Genomic DNA, 7,985 nt, shown 5'->3' on the forward strand with positions numbered 1-7,985 from the left:
CGCACAGCGAAGGCCGGCGCAGGGCAGGTGCACCTGCACCTGCGCCTGGTGTACGAATTTAGAGCCCTGAATGTTTATTAACCTTCTAGTATTACTGAAAGTAGAGGTGTCCCAGTTTCATATTGATATCGGATATCGGTCCGATATCAGCAAAAAAAAAAAAAAAGTATCGGTATCATATCGGAATCCAATTAAAATCTCTGATATAAGCACTCCGACATAAGCAGTTTCTGTTACCCATTGGTTAATAATAAATGGGTCAGTTTTTCCTCATACCTTCTGTTACTTACTATTGTTCTTTGATTAAATAATATCACATAATCAAGCCTTTTCTAAATTCACCTGAGCTGCTGCACATGGCTCTTTAATATTCACGTGAGTACTCGTCTATGATTGGCTGATCAGGGAAGGCGTTTTAATATTAATGAGTAAAAGTGGTCTGTGATTCGTCCTTTGCGATCATGTGCATATCATGTGGACGTGATTTCTCACGGTGAGCCAATCAGAAAATGAATATCAAAGAGCCGTAGCCACAGGAGCTTGTGTCTGAATTGTTCATCATGACTGCTGACCAAAATAGGTGTTCTGAGCGTTTTCATCCAACACGGAAAAATTGTTAACGGTGATCAACAACACATTTTCTGCTTTCTTTATCCTCCCTAGCTGTTTTCTGCAAACCCTATCATATTTGACACAAAATACATGAGTTACATCAAATTTGCTTAGGAAACATTCCAAATGTGTTTATCAAAGCTTAAAAGCACGGTTTTGAATAATTCTCCATGATTAGTTTCTTTTTCGCTCTACAAGGTTTTTTTTCGTTTACTAAACACGAATCTGTAATGCAGGTTCATCTGAATTGCCATCCTCACTACTTTGTGACTTAATCACTGCTATGTGTCTTTGTCATACAAATTCCATCTTAATCACTGCTGTGCGTTTTTAGTTATGTTTTGGCATCCGGCATAGTATTATTGTGGTTACTGTCATCATTTCAAATTTCTGCTATCTCTGCCCTCCCAAGGCTTTTTCTTGTGTTGCATTCAAATCCAGGAGAAAACAATCGAAAAAGATGTGTTTAAGTGTGATTTTGGAATGATTTTTCATTTTTTGCAAAGCGTTTTTGGCACAAACACGACGTACAAGACGCTGCAGGTTCATGTGGAACTCTGCCATCCTTGGTATTATGTGACAAAAAAATCACTGTTCATGCTGTGGTTAGTGTTACTGTTTATGACACATTTTGGCTTTCTCTGTCGTCCATATGAAGGTATATTTGGTGCAAAACGACTTCAAAGTCACAGAGAAAGATGACCATAAATTTGAGTATGTGTAACTATAAATCTGCATTCACAAATAAAAGTGCTTTAGGAGTTGTGTAGTTGAATTGTATTGTAGTTGTATTTTTTTGCATACCTGAAGATATTTTTGTTTTGCAAATACGTTTCAACAGTTACAGGTCTTCAGATTTATTTTTTGCAAGTGCACAAATCCACTGTTGCGAGTGCTCAAATCGCAATTTCTGCACTCTCACTTTTGCTCCTGTTTTTCTGAGATCTTTGGTGCAAAACAAATCTGAAGTCTCAGTAAAAGATACCCAGAAATTTGCGTATGTGTAACAAAAAAAATTGCATTCACAAATAAAAGTGCTTTAAGAGTTGTGTAGTTGAAGAATTTTTTTTTGCATACCTGAAGATATTTTTTTTCTGCAAATACATTTCAACAATTACAGGTCTTCAGATTTATTTTTTTGCAAGTGCACAAATCCACTGTTGCGAGTGCTCATACAGCAATTTCTGCACTCTCACTTTTGCTCCGGTTTGTCTGAGATCTTTGATGCAAAAGTAATTTGAGCACTTGCAGGATACAGAGGCGGGGTCTGTTGGAGAATGGCTGCTACTATGACCAATCAGAGCACGGCCCACCTTGGCCAATCAGAGCGGGGCCACCCTGGCAGGTCAGAGCGCTTGCGCGTGGACATGGAGTGAATCTACCAACAAGACCCTTCGCCGCCAGCATCAAGTGATTTAAGGTATTGCAAACCATAGTACTTTTAACTTACAGGATAAGTATGCACACTGGTCGCTCAGTGAGCAATGTAAATAGCTAAACATGACCGCCTTGAAAGGATTAGCTTCTTGTGTTTGCTATAAACTTAGCAAGCTAACAAACAAGTTCATATAAATTAGCCTCCCGTTCCCGTTAAAAACACCCCTGGATATATTGAGCCTCTTTGCTAGCATGAACCATGCCTCACATTTTTTTTTCTATTTTACCATGTAGAAAATGACAGCAGGGTGGGTCCTCTCAGGTGAGTACATTATCATGGCCAATGTTCTGAGACGATAATAGCTAAAGGTTTTGTTAGCCAGTCATATCGAAGTATCTCAGGACTTATCTGGGCATAATCAACAGATTTTTAAGACCAACTGACCTATCAATAAAAATAAAAATGCCATACCATAATTAAAGCTCATAAGAAACCCACAACCACGAGAAAACTCAAAACCCAAACAACCACATTATGAGTTATGCAAGTTAAATGTACTGTATATTGTAATATTAAGTATCAAATAATATACAAAACCCTTATCTTTCTAGAGTACCACTGAAATTGAGGCTGCAGTACGTGCACTTCTGAGCACAATTAACAGTGCACAAGCTCAGCCCTTCACCTCTGGGCTTGTCACTCCCAGGACTGGAAGACCAACCAGTGTCCATCAGGAGATGTAACGGCAAGTGTCCACTATATTTAAATCATGTTATTGTTGTTTTATCTTAAGCTGTGAAGAAATTCTCAGATACACACTTTTATTAGGGGAGATTGGGGACAGTTGCAACAAGGGACGGTTGCAACAAGCCTTATTTCTCTAATCAGAAACATGCTAGAGTGATGACACTCACACTGCACATGCTCAGTTAGACCCTCTACCCACCAAGAAGAGAGAGGCCATATTGAGCATCTGGTCCTGCTTTTCTCAAGTAAAGTTGTTTTGGAGGTATGAAAATAGCTTTTTTCATGAGCTGTTTAGTCATACTGTCCTGACCTTATGTATGAATGAATCCAAACCTATCTAGTTTGAATCACTGTTTGTTGACTATTAAATGACATGGTGAGCATGTGTCAATGTCAATGTGGCTAGCTAGCACATGGTGTTTTGTCATGACTGGTACCATGGGGACAGTTGCAACTGTTGCAACTGTCCCCATGCTATTAGGTTAGTCATATTAGAAAAGACCACACAACCATATTTTTTTAACATTTTTAGTTCAAAATAGGCAAAATTAATATATTTTATTGCTCATGATGAACAGAACAGGCGATCATATGAAGAAAGTAACACTAATGATAAACATAATAATTTCCCAAATAACTTGTAAAGCAAAAATTAGCACTTAGTTATTGTTGTATGTTGTATGTGTCATATAAACTTGTCATAGAGTGAATGAATCATCTAAATAGAGAAATTGTATTCTGTTTATTTTCAGTATGCAAAGAGTGAGGAAGAGAGTCACTAACAGAGGGGTTCCCCTCAGTATTTTGGAACAAGCCTTAGATATTATTACAGTTGAGGGCAAATCAGTGAGGGCAGTGACCAAGGCCTTTGACATATGCCACACCACATTGTTCAGGTTCCACAAGAAAAAAAAGAATCTTGCAAGCACGGCATCAAAACATAATATTGCAAGTTATTCCATTCTTTTTGTCCCAAAAATGCAATATTGAGTTTTTATAGCTTCAGTAATATCTGCACATTGACTCAAGGTAGGCCCATGTTTTAAGCAAAACAAAACAAATTAAATACCTTAAAGCTGTACAAAAAAGAAAATTGAATTTGAGCCCACATTAGTATTTGTCCTATTTAGACAAAACCCTGAGGATAATTAGTGAAAAGTTAATGTTTTTTTATATGTTGCAACCGTCCCTGATCTGTGTTGCAACTGTCCCCAGGTTTGGGGTCAGTTGCAACGTCTGAATTCCTCTATTCAAATAAATATACTGATTAATATGTTATAAGTAGCCATCTTTAAATGGTATGGCCATTTGGCAGACAGATGTAGGTTTAATATGTAAAGATTTGGTGAGACTAGTCCAAATATTCTCTGAGTAACTGAGAGTAATGTAAAAAGTGTTGCAACTGTCCCCAGTCTCCCCTATTAGATCAAAATTGCTGTGATGAATACGTTTACATAATTAACTCCTTATAACTGTGTCTGTGAAATAAATTGGGGGAAAAAGTCCACAGGTTGAATGTATCCATGCCTCAAGTTTTTGCCTACTAGTGTTCAAGGCTAAGTGCTATTGAACATCTGTATGTCAGTGGAGGATGCTTATTAATTACTTCCTATGGAGATAATATGGTTATTAAGAGCTGGACAGGGCATAACAAAGCCTTAACACAGAATTTTACAAATACAACAATATGGTGCAATGCATCTTAAAATTACATTTATTGAAGAAATCAATCATTTTATTTTTCAAATTTCACTTATTGATTATTGTCAAACTTTTACTCAAGATGTTTCCCAGCAATGTATTCAAGGGGACAAAAACGCAAAAAAAGACCAGCAGATGTGCAGACGAGGGTGGTGAATGGAGCTGCAGTTCTACCTGCAGCCTGCCAACACAGACAGAACACCCCATGACGAAACAGTGCTTCTCCAGGTAGGTCTTGGAAGAAGGACTATAAATATTGCAGATGATGCAGATCACACAGAGGTGAGCCTCAAAGACTGACAAATAACAAGATCATACGGCACTGAAAAGATGGTTGTGCAGATATTTCATGAGGAGAGACAAAGATGGGCTGATTGTATTCTGATGTACAAACATATTCCTACTGTAAATTTTTTAATCATGCGTTATCCACTTTTTATATAGTGCATAGGGGCATATAACAGCCAGGCTGAATTTCCTATCAGCCAAGTTACTTTACTTTATATGTTCAGCCACAATATCTTATTCCAGATATGCAGGGTGCTGCTAGAAGAATATCCCAAAATGTGAGATTTGCGTGTTGGCTGGCTGCTTGAAAAAGCTCTTAGTGAGTTTCTCCTGTCACTTATGTAGAGTTTTAGTTTATATTATGTGACTAGTACTCATAATAACAATAATATTGATAATGCATTGTATTTTTGTAAAACCTTTCTCTTATACTGAATACATTATTCATTCACTCTCACATTATCACAGTGGTGTTGGTAAGCTATACATTTGTTGCTACAGCTGCTCTGAGGCTGCCATACTGGGTCTATGGTCTCTCCAATCACTGCCAGACATTCAGTCACATTTGTACACAGGCAACATGGGTGAAGTGTCTTGCAACTTATACTTGTCTTGTCTTGTCTTGTCTTGTCTTGTCTAATCTAATCTATAGGAGGTAGTGGTCAAAGAAAAAAACACTCCATTGCCTCAGGGGTCTGAGGGGTATACTGCTAAAATTCTGAAGAGCTCATCAAACAATGGAAAGAACATCCTTTACATTGTCCCACTGCAAGACAAACTAACAACCAGTCTACTGCCATTCGATGCAGCTGAGTTTCAGAGGATGCCAAAAAATACTCGTATCACCTGTGGAATGTTGATTCCCCTTCCACTTATTCCAGTTCACATTCAGTCCTGTCAGGAACATGTAAGTTGGATTATGAATGATTTATATAGGGTTCCCGCGGATCCTTGAAAAGTCTTAAAAGGCATTAAACTCATTATTTTAAAAGTAAAGCCTTAATTGGCATTAAAATGTCTTAAATCCAATTTTCAAAAGTCTTAAAATTTTGAACACATCAGTAAGATTTATGTTGGATTGAACTAAAAAATATTTACTAACATTTATCTATTTTTCAAAAATAATTCACCGGTTTACTCTCACAGCAACATCGCATGATCACAATAGCAGAACTAACAAAACGGTGATGTGGTTGCACCAGGATCTTTTAGAGCAGACGCATGTATTGGTTCTACCTACAGTGCCAGGAGATAGAAATAAATGGGGAAAAATTGACAAAAAAAATCCAAAAGTGGCCTGAGAAAATTGATTGTGGCAGCAGTATTGGGAATTAAATTTTTTTAATTAAATTTCAAAAACCATGTAAAAATTGCAAAAATGGCTCTGACAGTGGCCAAAAAAGATGAATTGCTGCAAAATAGGCATAAAGTTCTAAAATTGGGTTTAAAAAATGTAAAACAATGGTCCAAAAGTGGGAAAAAAGTGTTTATATTGAGGTTAATAGGCATGAAATTGTAAAAAATGGGTAAAAATGGTATGAAAGTAGAAAAAGGTTAATAAATAGATGCAAAGTAGGTATAAAATCGCAAAAAATGGCAAAATTGGTCCAAAAGTGGCTTAGGAAAAATGATTATGGCAGCAAAATTGGGAATTAAATTTGATATTAAATTTCAAAAGACATGTGAAAATAGGCATACATTTGTAAACATGGGGTTAAAAAGAAGGTAAAAAGTGATGTTTTATTAAAAAACAAACATTGGGTTAAAATTGCCAGGTAATTCATGTGATGTTTTTATTTGTTTTCTTTGTTTCAATTGTTGTTCGTTGTTGACTTGGTCTTAAATTTTATTTCAAACGACCTTAAAAAAGTCTTACGAAGTCTTGAATTTAACCTGGGTTGAGCTGTAGGAACCCTGTTATAACTAAATTAGCTAATCTACCCTGGCACATTTGTTAATTTTTTAACCATCACAGGATTGAATACTGTACCTTGGTTGACAATGTAACTGCCGGAAAAGTATTTTTTTTCATATTTTTTATATTCTACTAACAAGAGGAGTGATGCCACTGAGGACCAAACATCAGAGCAGGATGCTGGTTTGGTAAGATGCCACTCATATGCCACTTTAAGGCAAAATCAGTGACAAATTACCAAAACTGATATTAAAAACAAAGTTTTATTTCATTCTTTGTAAGTTCTTTGTAGTTCAATAACCACTGTGTGTGTATCCCCGTATAAGGATGTGCCCTTAGGACTCCTGTCCAATATGAGTAATTCCCAGCTGAGAGCCTGGCATTCCATGCAAGTTCATGTGGGGAAAGGCATAGACATATATACATAGACACTTCATTACGTACTGAACCGCGTAGCGTGTCGCCGCCATATTGGATGGGTCTCCTCACTACATTCCAGCAGCAGACACAAATGGATTGAGCGCAAAGTGATTAATTATGCCGGTATTTTGTGCCACCTACGGTTGCTATAACCAGCGCAATTTTGAGAGTAGATCATGTGGGATTACCATTCACAAGTAAGACTTCACAATAATTTTGTTTTATTGACCATTTATCGTTTTATGTCAGTATAACTAACGTTTTCATGTGAAAATCGGGTAAAAATTCGCTGAGTTATGCTCATAATAGTTGTGCATTCTACACCTTTCTCAGTATAATGAACGTGCTGGGGCAGTGTGTGAGACCCATCCAAGATGGCGGCCGGCAGCTATGTCAGCTCCAATAGGCATCGCCAGTCAATGAGGCGTCTACGTGTATAATGTCTATGGGGAAAGGTATAGCAGACATAAATTGGATACCTATGAGTTTGCAGTTGCCATGGGGGTCCTGCAAAAACTTATTGGTAGTAGGAATACTTGTTGTTTCAAATATCAAAATGAGGTGTATATTTTTGCTTGTCCTTGTGTGTTTTCGTTTATTTATTTGAATTTTTTTAATGTTTAGATTTCCTGGGATTATCTGCAATTCTTCACAAGCGGATAACCCACTGGAGCCCACACCCATGGAATGTAATGTTCAAGGTAGTTGGAATTATAGTATAATAAAATGAAAGATTTGCATTGTTAGGAATGTTCTCTTAAATCATAGATCTGCACCTTAAAAATTGCTATAAAGACTCTAATATTTGGTTTGTTCAGTATTTACTACAGTGCATAGAGTATGCAAGGTATACTGCCCACTTTGTTTCAGGTACCTTGTAAACTACTTTTGAATTTTCAGCATGGGAAGCGATTGCTGATCCAG

General features: G+C 37.0%; 1 long non-coding RNA gene across 1 annotated transcript; it reads left to right on the plus strand.

Annotated features, from left to right (window-relative positions):
- The first annotated feature begins 1,951 nt into the window (after positions 1-1,951).
- Positions 1,952-4,657, plus strand: LOC141786312 (uncharacterized). The gene is made up of 4 exons (XR_012597665.1): positions 1,952-2,032; positions 2,284-2,311; positions 2,602-2,735; positions 4,521-4,657. It is a non-coding gene; the product is annotated as an uncharacterized LOC141786312 (long non-coding RNA).
- Positions 4,658-7,985: the final 3,328 nt, after the last annotated feature.

Source organism: Halichoeres trimaculatus, unplaced genomic scaffold (genome assembly GCF_033239565.1).
Source record: "Halichoeres trimaculatus isolate MK-OKI-2021-1 unplaced genomic scaffold, fHalTri1.1 fHalTri1_scaffold_25, whole genome shotgun sequence".
Classification (NCBI taxonomy): Eukaryota; Metazoa; Chordata; class Actinopteri; order Labriformes; family Labridae; genus Halichoeres; species Halichoeres trimaculatus.